This window comes from Lygodium microphyllum, chromosome 21 (genome assembly GCF_053477565.2).
Source record: "Lygodium microphyllum isolate KBCC chromosome 21, Lygodium_microphyllum_v1.1.10, whole genome shotgun sequence".
NCBI classification, from domain to species: domain Eukaryota; kingdom Viridiplantae; phylum Streptophyta; class Polypodiopsida; order Schizaeales; family Lygodiaceae; genus Lygodium; species Lygodium microphyllum.
Window position 1 is genome coordinate 91629389 of NC_141155.1, and position 24130 is coordinate 91653518.

Here is a 24130-nt window from a genome sequence, read left to right on the forward strand (position 1 = left end):
ACTTGGAGATCAAACACAAGCCACGTTCCACAAACAAAATAGTAGATGCCCTAAGTCACAAGGCTGAGCTGTTAGTGTGTGGTCAATAGCAACTTTGTTGAGTTAGTGAAAGAGGCCTTGGAACATGACCAAGAAATGCACAAGATTGTAGAAGTGAGACCTGAAAGAATGCCTCATGGAATGTATACCCTTGAGGAAGGAATTCTATTTGTAGGCAAGAGATTGTACATTCCCAACAATGTGGAGTTGAAGAAAGTCATCCTACATTAAGGGCATGATGGAAAATTAGGGGGGCACAAGGGAAAAAGCAAGACACTTGAAGCCCTTTGAAGACAATTCGTTTGGCCGAACATGAAGGAAGAAGTCATAGACTATGTCAAGACTTGTCCTACTTGCCAATCGATGAAGGCACCATGCTCCAAGCCAGCAAGATTGCTTCAATCAATGCCAATACCTAGCCGACTATGGGACGTCATTAGCATGGATTTTATTATGGAACTCCCAAAATCCCATGGTCCAAGCCAGCATGATTACTTCAACCAATGCTGGTACCTAGCTTGCCATGGGACATCATTAGCATGGATTTTATTGTGGAACTCCCAAAATCCCATGGTTATACCATCATCTTTGTAGTGGTGGATTATTTTTCCAAGCAAGCCCACTTTACTACCATGCCACCACTGAATGCCAAGGAGGTAATTTGTCTTTCCTTCACTCATGTGTTGAAGCTCCATAGCTTACCCTTAGTAGCTGTTGTCTCAGATAGAGATGGTAGATTCATGAGTGACGTGGATGGAACTCTTTAAGACTTTGGAAACACAATTGAGATTCTCATCATCCTTCCACTCCGAGATCGATGGGGTAGACAAAGAGAGTGAGCCAAGGCATCGAATACTATCTTAAGAGATCTACCTAGGTGGACCAAAAAGATTGGGCCTTGTACCTTGATGTACTCAAGTTCCACTATAATAGCATGCCTTGTTCACAATCAACCATAAATCACACTCTTCACTAATCAACATTAAATCATGCTTGAGAGCTTGTTTTTTTTAAATATTGGTTCATCACTAACCAAGGCCGAGGGAGCTTTTAGGAGGTTTGGGACTCCCAAATCCACAAACAAATCAATAAAATAAATATAATATAATTGGCCTACAACATGCATGTGTAGTGGATCTAGAGCAAGACCATTACCTTTGACATGGGGGGAGGACATAGGCTACTAAAATGCATTTAATGCCTTAAAGGCTTTAAGTGCCTTTAAAGGCCACGCTACCTCCATTGACATGTGGCACATGTCCATGCAAGCTTATGTCGCATGCAAACAACAAGTTGAGGATGGAGCAATTGCATGCATATTGAAGAGATCTATTAAAGGAGAGGACACCACGGAGTTGGATTATGAAGTTACTGTCAAGCAACATGAGCTAGATATGGTGGAAGTGGAGTTGCAACTTAGGAAAAACCTATGAGAATTCTCTGAGAGAAGACACAATACCATGGCAAAGAAAGGAGCCAAGATTTTCAAAGCTCCGATCACCTTTTCACTACAAAAGATTAGGCACATGTATTAGAGTTCAGCACATGTGCCATCTACTTCTATTTTATGGGGAAAATACTTGAGGAAGATGAGTTTGCTCATTGCTTTACCCACACCTACCGTGGGAGGGTGATGCTCAATCTATATAAGTTTGTTGGGAAAGGGTTCTACTTTGCAATGGTGGGCACACTGTAGGAAAGAGATTGAATCGTGGCATTGGCTATTGGCTTTCAAGGAAACTTCATGTATGTCCTCCCATGGTCTCTATACTTCAACCCTGAAGACTCCATGCAAACAATAGGAGTGCCCGGTTGGGGTTACATACCCAAGATTGCCAAATTGGTTGGAGGAAGAAATCGAAGCACTATGAAAGGTATTAGGAAAGGTGTTGCATATCCCAAAAACTAATAACTGAGGTTATACAAGCATAGAAGAAAGCATGCATTCTATGGAGCATGCACAAGGAGATCCTATACTATTTGATGCTATTTGATCCACAAGGGTTGGAGGTATATGTGGAGGTTAAGTTTAGCCACTTTTGCATGCTATATCTATCATTAGAATGGACACTATGCAAGGGATTGCAAGCAAAAGGGAGGCAAAGAGGAGAAAATATCAAAACTTGAGAAGTCACAATAGTCCCAAATGACCACTTAGGGAACTACAACCAACCCAGAAAAAACTCCATCTGAGCCTAAAGCTAGGCCTGAAACTAACCCTACAAAAAAAGATCTGCAAGATAGTAAGCTTAAGCGAGTGCAATCAAAGGAGCAACCAAAAGACAAAGGTAGAAACACAAATGGAGAGGTGAAGAAGAATCAACCTCCCTTCACAGAACAAAAATGTAAGAATGGGAAGAAGAATAATATTTCACTAGAAAAAAAAAGTGGGCTAGATCTCCTTTGGTTTATAAAAATGTCTACACCCCACCAGCTAAGGAGAATGAAGATTTCCAAGAATTAGGTGATGCAGAGAATGGCCCAATCCTAGCCACCTTCTACCAAAATAGGGCCCATGAAGATTTGGAAATCAATGTCTAATCACGAAGGAAAACCAACCTCCAATATGAGGCACATGAGGGACTTTCAAGGATGGAGAAGGGAAATTTCACCTAAGACTCATGCAAAGTGGAACGATACCTTTCCTCACACCTCAATGAGAGTGTGGGAGAGGAGATTAAGCAGGACATGGAGAGCTACACCAAGCTACCAACCCAACTTGATGTTATGGAGGATCGTAGCTCTGAAGCTACTAACCAAAGACTGAGTAGGGAGAATGACGAGAGTTAACACATGTTGTGCCCTATGTGCAACTCAAGAGGAGACAATGAAACACTTATTTTGGACATGTAGAGATACCTCGACAATCTAGAAGAAGTTGAAATAAATGTTCACGAAGGTGGGGTTGAATGAGGAGATAAAGATGAAGACAACCTTGTTTAGGGACTAGGCCAAGCTAGATGAAAAAACACTCAAAATATGGAATATAGTGAGGGCAGCTATGGCTAAACATGTATGGAACAATAGAAACAAGGTAGTGGTGAAAAAAGAAAACGAAATTCCAATATAGGAGACCTTCCAAGCTGTAAGGAGGGATAACTTAGTAATCTTCAAAGCCCTTAGGAGAAAGGTCCATATCTTCAAAATTACAAAGTAGAAAGGAAGCTCGAGTAACTAAAGATATGCTTGCAAGCTAGTTGTATATTTCATCCAAATTTTGATTAATATACATTTATATTTAATTACATTGAACATTAAATATCTTACCACTATGTTATTTTGGTTGTAGGTCTGAACCTCTAGAGGGCTTCTTGAACCTCACCTCTTCCCAAACCTCTTGTTTTAATTAAAATCCCATTTTTCTCACGCTTAATTACACACTCTTTTTCACGGCCCCTTTTTAATTAATCCCTTCTCTCTCTCTTCATTTTTTAATTAAATCAAACTTTTCACAAACGTCTCTTTCTCCTCCGATTTAAATCAAAAGTTTCTCTCTCTTCTCCCCCTCTTTTAATTAGATTAAACTTTTTAATTTAAGCTTCCCTTTCTTTTTCCTTTTTCTCCTCTTACAATTAAATACTTTAAAAAACTTTTAATTTTTTTAATTAAACATTTGTAAAAGTCTTACTTTGAGAGAGAGAGAGAGAGAGAGAGAGAGAGAGAGAGAGAGAGAGAGAGAGAGAGAATTATAGAGAGAGAAAAGATGAATTTTGAGAGAGAGAGAGAGAGAGAGAGAGAGAGAGAGAGAGAGAGAGAGAGAGAGAGAGAGAGAGAACTATAGAGAGGAAAATTTAAAAGAGAGAGAAAAAAGAAAAAAATGAGAGAGAGAGAGAGAGAGAGAGAAGAAAAGAAGGAAAGAGAGAGAGAGCAGAGAAGAAAAGGAGAGAGAGAGACTTTTTCTTTTTTTCTCTTCTTTTAATTAAACATTTTTAAAAGTCATACTTTGAATGGGGAAGGGAGAGAGAAGAAGAAAAAGGGGGGGAGAGAGAGAGAGTTATAGAGATAGAAAATATAAAATTTAAAACTGAAAGAGAGAATAAAAAAGGAAAAGGGAGGAGAGAGAAAAAGAGAAAAATTAAAGAGAAAATGAAAAGTAAGGGAGAGAAGAAGAAGAATAAGAGAGAGTCCGAGGGAACACAAGGGGAGAGAGAGAGAGAGAGAGAACAAAGAGAGAGAATTATAGAGGGAGTGAAATTAAAAGAGAGAAATAGAAAAAGAAAAAACTTTAAAAAGAGAATGAAGATAGAGAAAGAGAGAAGGAAAAAAAGGGAAAAAAAGAAGGGAAGAGAGAAGAAAAAGAGAGGAGAGGGGGAGAAGGAAAGGGGATAAAGGGAGAGAGATAAGAGAAAATAGACTAAAATAAAAGGCAGAGAGAGGGGGGAAAAGGAGAGAGAAGAAGAAAAAGAAAAGAGAGAATAAAAAAGAAAAAAAGAGGAGAGAGAATGAAAAGAAAGGAGAGAGGGGAGAGAGAGAAGAAGAGATAAAATTTCAAAGAGAGAGAGGGAGAAAATAAAAGAAATTTAAAGAGAATGAAGAGAGAGAAGAAAAAGAAGGAAAAAGAAGGAAAAAGGAGGAGAGAGAGAGAGAGGAGAAGAAAGAGAGAAGAAAAGAAAGAGAGAATTATAAAGAGAAGAAATATAAAATTTAAGAGAGAGAGAAGAAAAAAATTAAAGAGAGAGAGGAAAAAGAAGAGAGAAAAAACAAAGGAGAGAGGGGGGAGCATGTTTCATGTAGCCATAAATTTGATAACCCATAAATTACATTGAGAATTACTTCTTCTTCTTCTTCTTTCTCTCTCTCTCATAAGTAATAATTAATAAATGTATACATAGTTATATACGTATAATACATTAATTGAAATACAATTGTACAGGTCTATTTCTTCCCCTTTTTAAATCAAAACTTTCTTTCTCTCTCTCTCTCTCTTCCTCTTTTAGTTAGATTAAACTTTTAAAGTTTAAATTTTATCCATTTTTTCTTCTTTTAATTAAATATTTATAGAAGCTTTCTTAAAAAATTTATTTCCTTTTAATTAAACATTTTTAGAAGCTTTAAATTTTTTTTTGACATAGTTTTTCACATACTAAGAGAGAGAGAGAGAGAGAGAGAGAGAGAGAGAGAGAGAGAGAGAGAGAGAGAAAGAGAGAGAGAGAGATTTGATTTAAAAAGGCAAAGAAAGAGACCTCACAGAGGGAGAGAAACTTTTCATTTAAAAAGGCAAAAAAAGAGACCTCTCTCTCTCTCTCTCCCTCCCTTCCTCTTTTAGTTAGATTAATCTTTTTAAGTTAAAATTTCCTTCATTTTTTCTCATCTTTTAATCAAATATTTTAAAAGCTATTTTAAATTTTTAATTAGATATTTAAAAATATTTTTTAAAAAAATCTTTGACATAGTTTTTCACATACTTTGAGAGAGAGATGGGGGAAGGGAGAGAAGGAGAGAGGGAGGGGGAAAATAGAGAGAGAAAGGACAAAATTTAAGAGAGAGAATAAAAAAGAAAAAAAGAGGAGAAAGAGAGGGAGAGAGATGTGAGGAAAGAAAGGTGGAGAAGAAAAGAGGGGAGAGAGAAGAAAAGGAGAGAGAGAGAATTATAAAGAGAGAATATAGCATTTTTAAGAAGGAGAGAGAAAAGAAAAAAGTAAAGACAAAATGAAAAGAGAGAAAAGAAGAAAAAAGAGGAGAGAGAAAATAAGAAAAAAGAGGAGAGAGAAAAGAAAAAGAGAGGAGAGAAGGGGGAGAAGAAAAGAGAGAGAGAGAGGGGGGAAAAGAAAAGCAAAGAGAGAGAGGGAATTTTACATTGGATGCAAGAAAGAGAGAGAGAACAAAGAGATGTGAGAAAATAAACTAAAATAAAGGGCAAAGAGAGAGAAACACATAGAGAGAATTATAGAGGAAAGATAATATTTAAGAGAGAGATAAAAAAGAGAGAGAAAGAGGGGAAGAGAGAGAGAAAATATGAGTATAGAGAGCATGACAAAGGGAAAAAATATAAAATTTAAAAGAGAAAAAAAAAAGAGATGAAAGAGAGAGCGGAGAGAGGGGGAGAAGAAAATAAGAGAGAGAAAGAGATTTAGATATAGGGAATTGAGAGAGAGAGAGAGTAGGGAGAGAAGAAAAGGAGAGAGAGAGGGGGGAGAGAGATTTAAATATAAGGGATTGTGAGAGAAAGAGAGTAGAAACATAAGAAGGAAACAGGAGGACAAATGGATTATTAAATAAAGTTTGCACTACAATTTCTCTTGCCTCTTGGAGACAAGGGGTGTGCTATATGACACTAGTTATTATTATTATTATAATATAATTATTATCACGTTTCACGTTACATTATTAAGATTTATCTCCACATCTGTCTCTCTTCTTGCGACGCCAAAGACGTCTCTGTGCCACCTCCACGCAGCAGGCCCGCAGCCCCCTTCCCCCGCCCTGTCTCTCTCTGTGCGCGCTCCTGCGTTACTCTCTTCCTTCGTCGTGCTGCAAGATATAGACTTTAAAGAAACCTCCTTTCAATCCTTCTTAACAGGTTGCAAGGTCCGAATGCATCTCAATAGGTTGTATCTGCAAACATAACAGGCAACAATTGGTATATCTCGTCTTGGAGTCCCTCTTTGCCATTGATTGTTTTTTCCTATTCTCATCACATCTTAATAGTAACTTTGTCATCCTGCACCAGAGAAGATATCTCAGGCAATCCATGACCATGCGGTGAACGCTGCTGAGGTCCTGCCGTTAGACCATTGGTTTGAGGCGGATTAGGCGAACAAGAAGCAATTAAAGGCAACATGTTACAGGAGTTGTGATCGAGATGGGGATGGTATATGACTAAAAGCAGGGAACAGGAGAAATAGAATGCAGCGGGACAGTGTATTACAGATGTTTTCATCTTACTGAATAGGTACATTGACGTAACCACATGCAATCATGAAATGTAAAGCACGTAATGCAGAGAAAGAATACTAATGATACATTGACAAAACTAAATGCAATCATGAAATGCAGAGAAACAAGACTGAAATAAAAAAGTGTTAGGAGGCCTATAGGTCGGGTAGGCTGATGTCCTTGTTATCGCTCACAACAAGGATCAGTCCGAGTCCAAAATCTTTAAGTGCCAGATTCATGATCATGAGTGTTTGTCTGTGTCTCATGTCCACCCGGAAACGGATCAATGTCTATAGTCATACTCTTCTAAAGCATGCATAGGCTTTCACTGCAAAAGGCCTCATGCCTAGGCGGTTCCTTTTATTTGAGGTAATATTGCTGTTGGAGCTCTAGTATTCTTCCAAAGAAGAGAATGCCAATGTCGAAGTCCTCGCATTACAAAGAATCCCCAACATTGATGGGATTGTCTATTTGTAGGTCACTACATCCCATGGAAGGATTTGTGCCACACACTCAAATGTTTTATTCTCTTTTCTTTGGTGACATTTGAGCACCGTAGAACACTCGTGTAGAAAGTGTGGGCATAGCATGCACACGATATTCTTCCCCTTCAAGGTGGTTGGCAATGGCCTTGCCTTACAACGGGCTAAGACTTGTAAATATGGGGCTTAGATAGGATTTGGATGGAGCTGGACTTGCTGATATGTAGACTTGAGAGTGGGTTGAAATGCAACGTGTCTTGGCTGATAATTAAGATGGTGGCTTGAATGGGCCAAGATGGAGCGCCAAGAATGGGCTTAGCAAAGAAGCGATAATGGAGTTTATGCAACATCACTCAAAGCTAGTTAGGTAGGTTGTAGTCTAATTGATGACATGTCCCCCAAGCACCATGCTTTGGGACATAATTTCTGTGTCTAAGTGCTTGGCCCTTGGGATAAATGCCTCTTGTCACTATCAAGTTTTTGTCATGCAAATAGTTTCCCTTGAATTGGGTCAATTATGTTTGTGTGTAATATCTTCCTTAAGAAAGCTTGCATTAATTGTCACCTTAGCACCAAGGATAGCTCATGCTTACCATGATTTATGCTGGTTGGACAAGTTTTATGCAGTCGCCAGCATTTCTTGGACAGTTTCAGGAAGATTGGGCAGACCAGGCAGGGCGGACAGGTGCCATGTAGCAGTGATCACAGCATTTTTGATTTGTTTATTATTATTTTATTCATGTTGATGCAGTTGGCCAATTTTCAGCTTGGCTGACCTGATGTATTTGATTAGTTTATTGATGGCTATATATAGCCAGCCTGCCCGTGGTCATGGTCACATTTAGACTTCAGGTTTTCTGCAGGTGAGAGAGAGCTCTAGCTGGTGATAGTGTGACAATCTGTTGTACATATCTTCCTTCAGTCTTCAGCATTCATACTCTGTAGTCTTCAGCATTCTATTCTGTGTGTGTGTGTGTGTGTGTGTTCTCTTCCTTCTTAGAAGGGTTGATTAATCATGGGTAGATCTAAAGAGTAGGCTTACACTCAATGCCAAGGCTTCATTTTCAGCATTTGAGGGTGAGTAAAAGGGTTGTGCATTCGCTGCATTGACACAAGGCTGAAGTTTTTAGAAGTGGGTGTAACGATGGCATAGAAGATATCTGTAATAGACTACACAACACGAGAGAAGGGAAAACAGAAGAAAATAAAAGAACATTGCAAAGGGAGAACCCAAAGATATGCTTGGGAAATGGAATCCATATACCAAACATGAGACAGTTGCATACGATAGTGAGTCACTGGTTGTGTGGGTATTGGCACTGGCTCCCTCTCTCCAATAGGGCTTGCACTAGAATTTGTAGATGATGAATGAAAGGACCGTGGAGGAGGGGTCTGAATAAATAAACCAAAAATATGCCATATAGGTGATCAGGTTGGTGAGCAATAAATGTGTCCTCACTTTTGAGCTAACTATATTGCTAACAGCCTCTCTCAGATCATGGGTGGTCTAATACATTAGAATGATACGATAATGACTCGTCATAGTCCATGTAACAAAGACATCAGAATAGGACCATGGATACCCAAGCAGTGGGTGATAAGGTGCCTCAAAGAGAGTCTGATATCAATGTCAATCATATTAACACTTGAAAATAGAGAAGAATCATAATAGCTCTTTGTATTTATCAACAATGCCTTACAGTAGCATACATGAACATGGATTCCCCGCCTTTGGCCAAGATTGCCAAAGTGTCCCTTCATGTGAGCTCAGGCTAGAAGCCAATTCCCAAGTAATAGCCCATGATGAACTTGGGATGGAGGTTGGAAACCCCCTGTTGCCCAGTCTACAGAAGCACAAGATGCTGCAAATGCAAATGTTACATGTCAAAATGTAGACAGAGAAGCATTAAGTGCAGTTGCCAGCATCATAAAAACACAAATAATTTAAGTCTGAAAAACAAGTTGAAAGTCCTCAGAAATTGGTCGCCTAGCTGCAGTAGACAGAGAAAAGCAGATTAGTATGAGAAAACTGAGGGTAGATTGTCAAGAGTAGAAAATAGCACAGGGAGCTAGAACATGAATGTTTGATACTATGTTTGAAGTGGGTGCAACGATGCAAGTGTAGAAGACTGCTGTAATATATCGCATAACATGAGATAAAAGAGAAAAGAGAAGAAAACAAGAGAACACTGCAAAGGGAGAACTTAGAGATATGCTCGAAAAATGGAATCCATGTACCAAACACGACAGAGTCACGTACAATATTGAGTTATTGGCTCTTGCATTTGTAGTAAACAACATAGATATGTGATTCCAACAAGGCTTTGAGAAAGGCAAAGGAGCCCTTGGAGCTTGTTCCTATAGTTGTGTGGATTTATGAGGATAGAGTTGCCCAAGGAGAGATGTTGATTGCGGACGATTATAGTAGAATGACAAGGGTATAATTTTTTGGCGCTAAAATTTGAAGCTTTCTCACATTTTAAGGATTGGCTCATCTTCGAGGAAAATTGTTCAAGGAAGAAGCTTAGGTTAGTGAGATTCGAGAAAGGTGGAGAGTTTATCTCCAATGAATTAGCTTGTTTTTGTGCAAATTGAGGGATTCATCAGGAGTATGCTAAACACTAACACTTCTTAAGAGAGGTATTTTGGAGCGAAAGAATAGGAGTGTGATCGAGATGGCTCAAACTATGATGGAGTATCGGTGGCGGCACTAAGCTAACACTAACACTTCTTAAGAGAGGTATTTTGGAGTGAAAGAAGAGGAATATGATCGAGATGGCTCAAACTATGATGGAGCATTGGTGGCGGTAGACACCTTAGTGTCTTTGTGCAAAAGTAGTGGCCACCGTAGTTCATATTCTAAATTAGTCATATATAATTGCCATTATAGATACGAATTCTTTTGAGATATATTTTGGGCTAAAGTCAGATGTTTCCTATCGCAGTGTCATGGAGACGTGAAATTTTAAGATGCTTTAATCTTGCTAATAACATTTGAATAAGTTATTAATCAAATGTGCAAGGTGATTCAACACATGTGATACACATGGCAGTTATTTCATAGTAACATGCCACGAACCTCGAGGATGCAGAGGGTGTCAAAGGCAAAAGTTGTAATAAGCTATGCCTGATAGGTACTAGGTGGTACGCAGTGTTACCAATTTATTGGCCACTAATGTTAGGTAATGCTAGTCCAAGGGTCAATAACTACTTAGGGATACTTAAAGAGGTACACTCGTCATTGTACCCACTAATCGCGCACACTCTCTACTCTGCTCTCTCTCTCTCTCTCTCTCTCACTCTTTGTCTCACTGTGCGAATGAGCACTGACTGCCTCGACTTTCGTGTCTCCCGGTCACTACAAATTGGTATCAGAGTAGGCAAGAGACAGCTCAGGTGTTGCAGGAGCCTAGGTGGACTCGACGAGCAGCAATCAACAGTCGACAGATGCAGGGGAGTTGCAGGGAGGCTCGTGAGCAGAGGAGACAGTCGACAAGTGCAGAAGAGGCACTCGACTGGTGCAGAAGTGTGATGGGCAGTAGAGCAGGCATGACGGACTAGGCTCACGGACGAGGACTACAGTTGACGAATGACTAGCGGGCTGCATGGAAGAGCTGACAGGCGACCATGTGATAGGACAACAGGCGTGAAGTAGTCGGGTGCAACTAACGGGCCAGGCGATTGGTCAGATGCAAGCTTAACGGACATCTAACGCATGGACGACTGGAGGCAACTGTTGCGCGATAGGGTGCCGGGCTGCACGGATGACGAGCGGGCTGCACTGACGATGGGCAGCAAGTCAACGGCCCATTTTCTTGTTTTTTTAATTCTTATTTTCTTCCCCTTTACCGGGTTTTCACACCTAAAAGCATAGAGTGCAAATCTGTGTCTTGAAATTTGGGGGTTTTCCCAAATTTGGTGCATGACACCGTACACGCATTGCAGTGATCTATGGACCAAAAATTGCAGACATTGAATGCACAGGTGCCTCAGAAATGTTTTGGGGGTTCTTAAATGCAAGTGAAATTTTTTGCTCGAATGAGTTAGTTTCACTGAAATCTGTGCAATTTTGGCCCGAAAATTTGGGGCTTTTCTCGGATTTGGGGATTGTGGTGCAGGACAAGCAAATTTGTCTTAGAAATTGCAGGAATTTGTGACATTTTGCCTTCGACATTTGGGGCTTTTCATGTACATGCAAAAATTGGGCTGAAATTTACCCAATTTCTTGACATCGATGCACATTGGAGCTCGTGCAATTTGGGGCTTTTGCAGTTTGGGCAAAATTTGTGCGCCATTTGGTCATTTTATGTACATGCAGGTTCAATTCCATGTAATTTGGACATATAACACTAGGAAAAATTTGGGGGTTTTGCTGAAATTGCTCTATTCTGGAAAAATTGGCCTGTTCTATGCATGACAGAGACAATGTAGATGTGTGGTTGATGCTTTGAGCTTAAAAAATTTTTGGGGCTTTCGACTGTGCGCGTCAAATTTTATGCCCGTGGGTACATGTACAACAGAAATTGTAGCTAAAATTTGGGTTTCTCATGTAATGTGATGTATATGCCCTTGGAACAGTTGTAATCAGTTGTGGAATGCTATAGCACATGGTTTGATGCTTCTGAAAATTTAATTACAGATCTGAAATCTCTGTTTCTACGTGGTCATTTATTGCTGGTTGGTACTTGTTTGTACCTTGGTCACTTGTGTGATAGTTTGGGCCTGCAGTTTGCTGAAAATTTTGGTCACATTTGGGCTGAAAATCATGGCTGGCAGCAGTGACAGCAATAATCTCATGCACATAAAGAAGCTTGAAGGAGCACATAACTTTGTAGTTTGGCAAAAACAGTACTACAATATCTTGTTGCAAAAGAAGCAGGCAAAGCCGATCAAAACCAAAGGGGCAAAGCCCGCAGACATGGAACAGGACGATTGGGATGAGTTAAATGAGCTTTCATGCTCAACCATCGAGCTATCGATTTCTGATGCCTTGTTGTTTAACATTGAAGGTTTGGATTTTGTATATGCTATATGGACTCGACTGGAAGAACTGTATGCATAGAAGAGTGCTGCAAGCAAAGTGTATTGGCTGAAAAAGCTTATGGATTTGCATATGAAAGAGGGTACAGCAATGTCTATTCACTTGAGTGAGTTTAACTCCATTTTCAGCTAGCTGGTTGCCTTGAAATTCTTGATTGATGAAGAATTTAAGGCTACGTTTTTGCTTTGTACTCTTCCAGGGAGTTGGGATACATTCAAGATTGCTATGAGCAATTCCAATGCGATTCTTTTGTATGCTGATGTAGAGAGTCCTCTACTCATGGAAGAAATGAATTGGCAGAACAATGCATCGAGTAAGTCTTCTAGTGCTTTGCATACTAGGGGTAGATCACAGCAGGAAGGCAAATCTGATAGCAAGGGATACAGTAAATCACGTGGCAAAGATGTTGAATGCCATCATTGTGGCAAGAAGGGTCACTTTAAACATGACTATTACAAATGGAAGAAAGAGAAAGGAAGGGGCAAGAAGATAGATGATAGCAAGGAAGAGAAGAAAGAGGGTCAACCCAAGAAGAGCAGTGTCAAAATCGAAGAGGTGAATGTAGTCACTCATGACAATGACAGTGAGAATGACGTCCTTCTAGTCTCTTTACAGTTTGGTGCACATGCTTTACTTGCAGATATAGATGATGACATGCATATCTGGATTCTTGATTTAGGTGCTCTCTTTCATGTCACCCCTCATCGTGAGTGGTTCTCTGCCTATACAAGGGGTCGACATGGTGTTGTCCATCTTGGGGACAACTATGCATGTGACTTTGCAGGTATTGACAGTGTACAGTTGCAATTTCAGCGTGGCTCTGTTTTACACTTTAGTATGTACGACATGTACCTCAGCTCAAGAAGAGCTTGATTAGCACAGGGCAGCTAGATGATGATGGTTTTCATACCACCTTTGGTGATGGAAAATGGAAGATCTGTAAGGGATCTAGAGTGATTGCCAAAGGTTATAAAGGTGATACTTTGTATCCTCTCCATGTATTCAGTGTGAGTGATCATGTTGTTGTCGTGACTGAGCAGCCAAGTGTTTCTTTGTGGCATAGCCGGTTGGGACACATGAGTCAAACAGGAATGAAAGTGCTTTCTCGTTTGGGTTATTTGCCTCGTCTTCGTTATGCTAATTTTGAGCATTGTGATCATTGTGTTTATGGTAAACATGCATAGACGTCTCATAAAAAGTCTCTTTCGCTCAAATCTTCTCCTCTAGAGTTAGTACATTTAGATGTATGTCAAATGTCAGGATTATCTTTAGGGAGAAATAAATATTTTGTCACCTTTGTTGATGATGCTACACGAAAGATATGGGCTTATCCTATTCGTAGCAAGGATGAAGTGCTTGACAAGTTTAAAAAATTCTTGGCATTGGTTGAAAATTAGACTGATAAGATACTTAAGTGTCTTCGCTCTGACAATGGTGTGGAATATGTGTCCAAAGGCCGTTCTGGCATTTTGTGACAGCAAAGGGATAAAGAGGGAGCTCATGCCCCTCATAATCCACCCCAAAATGGAGTTGCAGAGCGTATGAATCGGACCATACAGGATAAGGTCCATACGATGCTATCTCATGCTGTAATACCCCATGGTTTTTGGGTAGAGGCTGTTATGACAGCCATACACTTAATTAGTCGGTCACTAAATAGGTCTTGGGGGGGGGGGGGGGGGGGGAAGTTCCCCAAGAAGCGTGGTTGGGCAAGCCACCTTCATATGCTCACCTGAAAGTGTTTGGTTGTGAGGCTTTTATGCACATTCGTAAAGAAAAACACAGCAACCTTGAGCCAAAGTCCTGTAAATGTATTTTCCTAGGATATGGTGATGAGGGTGAAATGGGGTATAGATTATGGGATCCCAAGAAAAGAAAAGTAGTACACAGCAATGATGTTATCTTTTGGGAAGATCGCATGCATAAACAATCCGAAAATATTGAGGAGGTCCGTAGGGTTGTATTCCGGGAAGAAATACATTTTGGACAGCAAAATGGCCCGCTGTACAACAGCAAATACTTGCTGTAAATGAACTTGTAAATGTAGAAAATGATGGTGGAAATGATCAGCTAGCTTTTGCCCATGATAATGAGCCACTACATGTGTAGGAACAGCCAGGACAACAGACTGTTAATGCTGATTCGCAGGCTGAAATGCTAGGACAGCAAGTTGAAAATGCTCAACGGCAAGCAAACAATGATCATTGGTTTAGGAGATCGTCTAGGGCTACTAGACAACTTGATAGATTCATTCCTGGTGCAAATAATGTGGCTGATTATGTTATGTTGATAGATTGTGGTGAACTGTCTTGCTTTAAGGAAGCAATGGACAGAAAGGACAGCAAGAAAGGGTATAAAGCCATGTTGTCAAAGATGGAATCTCTTGAGAAAAATGGCACTTGGGACTTGGTGCAGTTGCCTAAAGGGCAGAAAACACTTCCATTGAAGTGGGTTACAAGATGAAGGTCAATTCTGGTTCCTCACCAAAGTATAAAGCAAGATTGGTTGCGAAGGGGTACAAGCAGGAACATGGAATTGACTTTGATGAGATTTTCTCTCCTGTAGTTAGAATGACTACATTGAGAACCATTTTGGGCTTGGTTGCGGCTGACCACTTCATTAGAGATGTACTTGATAGCAAGTGCTGAGCTTGTCAAAGTGCATACAGATGATAATCATGCAGACCTCACGAAAGGTCTTCCAGTAGAGCGGTTTGCTCATTGCCGACAAATGATGGGAGTTGGATAGATATATGTATTTCAGCTTTGTACATACCTAGACTTAGCTGATTCTTTTCTCCTCTTAAGGCACATTGTCTTTAGGTGGGAGGTTGTTGGGAATGAAGGCCCTCGTGCCTTGCTCAGGTGTGAACACACCCTTAGCACTTGTACTTACGCATATATATCTATTTAAAAACCTAAAGAGGTACACTCGTCATTGTACCCACTAATCGTGCACACTCTTTACTTTGCTCTCTCTCTCACTCTCACTCTCTCTCTATCTTGCTGCGTGTAACAAACACTGACTGCCTTGATCTTCGTGCCTCTTGGTCACTACAGGAGCATCGACAGATACCTTAGTGTCTTTGGGCCCAAGCAGTATACCGTTGTCTACATCCTTAATCGATCCCCTACTTCGGCCGTAGTTGGTATGACTTCTTTTGTGGGTTATTTTGGACAGAAGCCAGATGTCTCTTATTTCAGGGTGTTTGAGTGTGATGCCTATGTTCACATCCCGAAGAAGAAGAGAGACAAGATTGAGCTAGCTTCCAAGAGACAGGTGTTCGCGGATATAGCTCACAGTCCCAAGGATATAGGCTTTATGATCCCATTTCTTGGGAGGTGTACATGAGTCAAGATGTTTGGTTCATGCATCTCGTTCTTGGAGATCTAGGTGATAGTTGGGCATGTCTTTTATTGCCTTTGGAGTCTTTGCCTATTGAGGCTTCACCCTCCATGGAGGAGGAGATTGCTTCACCACCAGATTTACTCGTTGAGCCAGCCTTGTTGGATATTCGAGAGACTTCGGCAGATGGAGAGTAGAGAATTGACCTCCTCCTCATTGGGCTTGAGAGACATTTCGAGATTTAGGGATTGAGGGAGTCCTTGAGGAGTGGCAACCATAGGATGTGGTGGGTGTAAGTCCCTTAATCTCTTTGTGTATAAACTTACTTATATGGGTGTGAACATACCCTTATTTGTATCCTAAGATATAAATACATTTTATTCTTTGTGTATTGGGATGAGCTGGTACACTCACCTTAGGATTCTCTCTCTCTCACACTCAAAATTGCTCCTACTCCATTTTTGACTCGTATTCCCATTGCGCATTCATCCCAACAAATTGGTATGAGAGTTGTGACAAAAGGGTGTGCGCTTCCTAAGGACATTGTGAACTAGTTTAGTGTGCATGAAGGAGTCAAGTTGTCACCTATCAATTAGTCAAGGGGCAATAGGTGTTTGTTTTGACTAGGCGACAGTGTTTCTACGCAGGCAACAGGTCGGTTTTGACTAGGTGCAGCTTTTCCAAGTCAGTGGTAGTGAGTTGTGTGTAGGCGACACCTCGGTAGTCAGTTGTGGGCAGGTGGCAACACTGAAAGTTCACGGAGATAAGCAACAGTCAACGTGATGTGGCATTAGTCATCTCGTTGGTCATGTCAGCACTTCTTAGCCCAGAACCGTGTTTTTTTTTTTTCCAATTTTTATCAAGCAAGCCCCTACTCAATAACGAGGGTTCATGCGCGTAAGCACAGTTCCCAGATTTGTGCAAATTTGTGCCCGAAAATTTGGGGCTTTTCCTAGATTTGATGCTGTTCATGCATAATAGTGACATTGGACCTAGAAATTGCAAAGCAAGTGTACATTGGCCTTGAAAATTTTGGGGCTTTTTATGTATCAATGAAATTTTGCTCAGCTGAGCCGAATTTACTAACATTGGTGCCATTTTGTACTCCAGAAATTTAGGGATTTTGCAAAATTTTATTGAATTTTCATGTTTTATGCTCTCGGGAACATGTATTAATGCAATTGGGGCAGGATTGGTCAGTGAAAATTTGGGGCTTTTGCTAACATTTGTGAATTTTGGCAAAATTGATGCGTGAAATGCACATTGGGGATATTACTAAAGCAATCTTGGTGCTGTAAGCAGTTTAATTCGAGTTTTTTGTTTCCCACTTGTGAGATTTTGGAGAAATTGCAGAGAATTTTGGTGTTTTTTGTATATCAGAAGTGCTTTTGGGCACATATATATGCAGTACACATGTTAGGCAGCTCCTTGAATGCTTTCATAGGGATTTTGAGTCAGTTGTAGAACTTTGGTTTGCAGCCTTTTAATGATAAACTGAAGGCTATTTTCTTGTTGATGACTTTGCCTAATAGCTGGGAGGCTTTGGTTGTTTTGCTAAGCAACAACCTTGCTCTTACCTTTGATGGTGTTAGGGGCTCTATTCTCAATGAGGAGATCAGCAGTGGAGAAAGCAATGGTTCAACCTATCATCTTAGAGGTAGGTCAGAGAAGAGGGGTAATGCAGGAAAGAAAGGCAAAAGTAGGAGTAAAAGCAAGGGAAAACAATAGGATGTTACTTGCTATAAGTGTGGGCGTAAAGGGCATAAAAAGCCGGATTGTCGGTACTACATGAAAGAGCAAGAAGAAAGAAACAATAAGGAAAGAAAAAGAAGGATGACAAGAAAGATGATGATAGCTCTCTCTCTAAAGAAGTTGCAAAGGCAAATGTTGCATATAGTGTGGTCATTGAAGAGCTCTCTAACAGTGGAGAGATACTTGTTGTAGCCTCATGCAATGATGTAGATATTGTGGTAGTAGTAGGTGATATGCACATTACCAAAAAGGAGGTAGTTGATGCTTCACTTTCAGCTCATGATGGACTGTCCCAATTGTTGCAAATTAGAGTTGGAAGCATGAGAGAGTGTGCACAAGAGGGAGAGAGAGAGCTCAAGTATAAGAATAATATTGTTTAGTCAGTTGTTCAAGGTACAACTAGTACACTCCTCTCACATTGAGTATGTACTTTAGGCTGTGTATTGCACTTCATTTTGTCAGGATATTTCTTCCAGCAGTTGCTCACAATATGCCCTTTTTGTAACAGGAGCACTTAGTAGAAGTTGTATGGACTAACACTTGCTCACGGGAAGTAAATGCTGAAGACCTTTCAGTATGGTTTCTCTTCTCTTCATTCAGGCATGACTGAATGGTACTTGCTAAAGTTGGGTTCGGGATATTAGTTAGGGTTGTCACAAGAGTCGGAAAGACCTTCTTCACAAACTTTAGCAGGATGGCAATGGCATATTCATCATGGATGAGTGCTTGAATGGAGGCAAGCTATGCCATAAGCCCCTTTATATGTGAAATGAACTTTGCTTAGATCTTCTCCCTGTTTGTATTCCAAGCTAAAAAACTCAATCTTGAGAAATATCTTGGAGTTCTTCCCTGTAGCACCGTAGAGCCTTTCAAGCTCATTCCACTTTTCTTTTGCAGTTGAGAGTTGGTCAATGTGATGAATTAATGATTCATCTAAATGAAGCATGATGATGGCTTGAGCCCGCTCATCATCTTCTACACCAAGGGGATTGGATGGGTCAATTACTTTGGTCCCTTTTATGAAGGGCCAGTATCCTCTTTCCATCATTTTGTATTTGACTAAGACTTGCTGAGGATGGAAATATTTTTCATTAAATTTTCGAATTTGAGGACGGATATCAACATATGTTGTGGCCATTGGGAAGGTCTTACCACTTGCTAGGACAAGGGCAGTGCCTAGTCCCTTACAAACTTGCCAATGAATGCGGAAGCAAATCAAGGACACCCTTACAAACAATTGATTTTGAAGTTGTAATGAGGAGAAAGGCTGAAAATCATACATATGTAATATTTCAAAATATGACTTTGGTGGTTATTTCTTATGTGCAATCTTCTTTTGAGGTTTAATGGTCTTTTTAGGCTTCAATGATGTGAACCTAGACTGGACGTCAGGCTCCTCCTTGTGGTATGGTTTAGTAGATGAACCTTGTATTGGACAAGGACAGTCTATGATTTCAATGCTTGTTGCTAATGACTCCGAGGAGAGTACAATGACACTCATCCCTCTGATTTCATTGACCAGGGTACTTGAAAAAACCACACATGATATGCAATACAAGTTTAGGATAGGATGGTCTATGTGTTTATAGTTGTACACATAGCCTTACAAAATGAAGTGGAGCACTTAATTGTTTTAATTTTTTGATGAAAAAACTTAGATTGTGTATGTACCATTAGCAATAATGGTTGAGCAATGTGCCTTAGTGCTTACAAGCACTCATCTCTAGTTTATGTTGCTAGAGATGGTAGATGTTGGTCTTGATGAGCTTGGTGATGCCCTTTCAAGTAAAAGAACCTCTGAAATAAAGTTCCTAGATCAGTAATTGACTTTGGAAGAGATGACTCAGTGATTAAAATCACTGTTAGTGATAGCAGAAGATGAAAAAAGCCAAAAGGTCAAGCTTTCAAGCTTGTGGCTATGGCTGCCATGAAACCACAGTTAGGGTTTGACTATGTGGGAACAGCCGAGGAAGAATTTCTGAGAACCCTCTTGGGTGGAGATAGCCCACTTGGGGGGCTATCAAAGCCCCATGGTGGTCGCCATTATTACGCCTACTACAGGCCATGTTGCTGTACAAACTGCCACGCTGTCAGAACTGCGCCGTTTTCTGCATTTGCTGCAATGCTGCCCACCACGTCGTCCAATGTCAGGGATTGATGTGCCATCCTGAAGCACCCTAAGCTGAGGATGAAGTCTTCAGAAGAAATCAAGAGCTAATACTGCTTCTATTGCACACACCAACTCCTCCAAGGTTAGGGGGTCTAGCTAGCTATGGTGGAAAGGAAGGTAACTGAGATGACAAGAGTTCTTCTTGTGCACTTAGATGTGTAAAGAGGCTGAGGGAAGTTGAAGGATTAGAGATGGCTCTGATACCATATTGCAAATCGGAGTTGGAAGCATGAGAGTGTGCACAAGAGGGAGGGAGAGAGCTCAAGTACAAGAACAAGATCTTGTTTAGTCAGTTGTTCAAGATACAACTAGTACACTCTCCTCACATTGAGTGTGTACTTTAGGTTGTTTATATAGCCTCTGGAGGAGTTAGGGTTAGTGTTTCCCCTGTCCTCTAGTCCATTTACACCTAGCTACCCTTATCCTCTCCAGTGTAAGGAGAGTTCCTATGCTTATCTTTCAACACCAATCATGGACAATGGACAATGGTGCCTCTTTTCATGTTACTCCCTCTTTGAAGTCTTTTTCAAAATACATTGTAGGTTGCCTAAGCAAGGTTTACTTGGGCAACAACTATGCATGTGAGATAGAGGGTGTAGGTATCATTCACTTGGCCCTTGAAAACGGCCAAGAGCTGATTTTACAGGATGTCAGATATGTACCTGGCATAAAGAAAAGTCTATTGTCAGCTAGGCAGCTTGATGCAAGAGGATATTTTACTACCTTTGGTGGTGGATCTTGGAAGGTCCACAAGGGCTCTATGCTGATTGTTAAGGATAGCAAAAAGGGGACTTTGTACTATTTGCATTGTAAAGCATTATCTGGCAAATTCTTAGTTATGGCTGAAGTTCATTCACATATAGAACTTTGGCACAAAAGACGGCTATATGAGCCAAAAAGGTCTTCAGTTTCTTTTCTCTTTAGGGAGATTTGATGTAAAAGGCTTTGGTCTCGACTTTTGTAATGATTGCATATATGGAAAACATGTGAAGTCTCCTTATTACTCTGGTGCCGTTAAGAAGTCCAATGCTCTTGACTTAGTACATTCTAATGTGTGCACTATGCCTGTTAATTCACATGGGGGTGCACGTACTTTGTCACTTTTATTGATGATTTCAGTAGAAAGTCATGGGTGTATATATTAAAGAGCAAAAAGGAAGTGTTGGATGCTTTTAAAAAGTTTCATGCTTTTGTTACCACACAGAAAGGGCTTAAGTTAAAAGCTATAAGAATGGATAATGGGGGCGAGTATGTCTCTAATGAGTTCAAAAAGTTTTGTGAGATGCATGGCATTAAGAGGGAGTTGACAACCCCTTACAATTCTGCATCAAATGGCGCGGCTGAAAGATATAATCACACACTTTGTGAGAGAGTTAGATGCATGTTGTCCATAGCTAATCTTCCGCATTAGTTCTGGGGAGAGCCTCTTAAAATTGTAGTTCATGTATGCAATCGCTCTCCCAATCGTGCATTGGAAAATGGCATTCTTGAAGAGATTTGGTCTTGCAAACCTACTTGGTATGACCATTGGCGTGTCTTTGGTAGTGATGCCTTTGTGCATGTTCCTGTAAATCAGAGGACTAGACTAGACATGAAATCCATTAAGGGCATCTTCATGGGATATGGAGATGAGGGAGAGATGGGTTATAGAGTTTGACTTCCTCAAGACATGAAGATAGTACACAGCCGAGACATAGTATTTAATGAGGCAAAGTTGCTGAAAAATGCTACATGGGGTGACCTTGACAAAAAGAAGGTCAAATTTCAGCATGAACAGCCAGCCATTTAGCAACCATTAACTGAAGATTCTGTTCCTTTTGATACTGAAAATGAGCAGCAACGTATTGTGCTATAGCTAGAAGATAATGGACAGCAAATAGATGCATAGGATGGAACAGGACAGCAATAAGAATATGCTGAAAACAAGTTACAACAGCAAGAAAATTTGAAAATCAGCAACCAGGTGATAGTGTGCACATACATGAGGATGTAGGCCCATTGCCTACTAATATAGATCATTGGGTAAGAATGTCTACGCGTGTCAAAAGGCAGCCACAAAGGTTTCAACCATCTTTAAATTGCATTTTATTGACTAATGAAAGTGAGCCTCTGACATTTAGAGAGGCATAGTCATGTGAAAACAAGAGAAAGTGGGAGCTTGCTATGCAAGAAGAGATCAAGTCTCTGTATGCAAATAACACATGGGAGCTTGTACCTTTGCCCAAGGATAGGAAAGCTATCCCTAACAAATGGGTCTACAAGTGAAATACATTGATGGGAACAAGTGAAATACATTGATGGGAAGCCCAAGTACAAGGCATGTTTCGTTGCTAAGGGCTATACACAGAAAGAAAGCATAGACGTCCAATAGGTTTTTTCACCAGTAATGAAGATGACTACACTCCGTGTTTTGTTTGATCTCATTGCATCCTTGGATTTTGAGTTGGATCAGATGGATGTGAAGATTGCTTTTCTTCATGGTGACCTGGATAAAGAGCTGTACATGAAACAACTCCAAGGTTTTGCTATTCCAGGGAAAGAGCATTTGGTTCGTAAGCTGAAACGCAGCTTATATGGGCTGAAACAAGCCCCTAGACAGTCATATGAAAGGTTTGATACCTTCATGCTCAGCCATGGATCTAAACGCAGTCATGCAAATCACTGCTTATACACTAAAAAGGCTGATGATGGAAGCCTTATTGTGCTGGTCTCATATGTGGATGATATGCTGATTGCAGGAAAGCATAATAGTACTTTGAATACTCTTAGAAGTCAGCTGAGTTCAGCCTTCTCAATGAAAGATTTGAGGGCAGTTGAACACATTTTGGGCATGCGCATTAAAAGAGATAAAGGGCAGCAGTTGTTGTTTCTCTCACAGGACAAGTATATTAGCAAAGTACTTGACAGGTTTAATATGGTTGATGCTAGGCTGCTTGGTGTGCCTTTACTGCCACATACAATACTTAGCAAAGCTGATTGCCCAAAGGTGATGTAGCTGCTAGTGCTATGAAGGGTATACCTTATGCACCAGCTTGTGATTCTTTGATATATGCCATGGTTGCAACTCACCCTAACATTACTCATATAATGGGAGTTGTTAGTAAATTTTTGTCTAACCCTGGCAAACCACATTGGGAAGTAGTGAAATGTATCTTCAGATATTAAAAGGTGCACAACAAAAGTGTATATGCTATGGAAAGGGTATACTAGAGTTGTAGGGATTTTGTGATTCAAACGTGGTAGGCGATCTTGACACTAGAAAATCTGCCAGTGGGTATGGCTTTTCTTTGGTTGGTGGGACTATTTCTTGGTGTGTAAGGTTGCAAAAAATTGTGGCATTGAGTACTACAAAGGCCAAATATATTTCAGCCACAAAAGCTTCTAAGGAAGCTATTTGGTTTGGCTGTTTGGTTAAAAATTTTGGCCTCTCTTCATGTACTCTAGTGCTTGGTTATGATAGCTAGAGAGTTGTATGTCTGTCTAAGAATGCCATGTTTCATGCACGTACCAAACACATAGATGTTCGGTACTACTTCATTCGATAGGTCTTGGATGATGGTCTTGTCACACTGACTAAGGTCAAAATCCAAGATAACTCTACAGATGTTCTCACTAAGAGTCTTGTAAAGGCTCAACATGGACATTGCATCCGATTAGTGGGAGTTGGCTAGCTTAAAGGTACCACTTCAAGCCTTTAAGTGGGAGGTTGTTGGATGTAAAGTCCCTACGAGTGTAAAGTTCCTTAATCTCCGTGTGTATAAACTTACTTATACGGATGTGAATACAACCTTATTTATACCCTACATATAAATACATTTTATTCTTTGTGTACGGGGACAAGCTGGTACACTCACCTTGGGATTCTCTCACTCTCACACTCGACACTGCTTCTGCTTCATTTCTGACTCATATTTTCATTGCGCACTCATCCCAATAGAATGGTCTACGGTATTCTCGGAGAAACCAGGTACACTATAGCGAGTTTGTTTGTACTAACTAGTGTTTGGTGTCCCGTGCCATGTAGGATAGGGAGCCCATCTTCACGAAGGAGACTTTGTTGAGCTAAGAAATGCATTCCATGCTGATTAGCCATTTAAATAGCCCCAAAACAAGCTTAATTTAATGAAAATCCTAAAATGAGGAGCGGCTCGAGAGGGTTCAATGAAACCCTAATTTGGGAGGGCCCATCCTCATCTATAAATAGACAGACTGCCCCCATTCAGTCCAATCTCTTCCGTGCAGGTTTCTCACCCTTGTGTACAAATCTCAGCCACTTCAGTCTCCCACCATGTGGCGGTCTAGCCTTCGTGATTGCTACCATCAACTCGTTTGCTCCTCTAATGTGGCATTTTACTGCAGTGTTCTATTGCCGCATTTAACTATTGTGTTTTACTACGGCGTTCTATTGCGGCATTCTATTGCTAC

The 24130-nt window shown here is 40.4% G+C and overlaps 1 protein-coding gene across 4 annotated transcripts in view; it reads left to right on the forward strand.

Annotated features, from left to right (window-relative positions):
- Positions 1-6391: 6391 nt before the first annotated feature.
- LOC148018271 (peptidyl-prolyl cis-trans isomerase ppi1-like) overlaps positions 6392-24130 on the forward strand; it is a 28324-nt gene continuing 10585 nt past the window's right edge. For 3 of the 4 annotated variants that reach the window (XM_087662180.1, XM_087662178.1, XM_087662181.1), the window contains exons 1-2: positions 6392-6619; positions 6710-6931. The gene's annotated coding sequence lies outside the window, so the exon portion shown is untranslated. The remainder of the gene's footprint in view (positions 6620-6709; positions 6932-24130) is intronic. The other variant, XM_087662179.1, reaches the window with a different exon arrangement.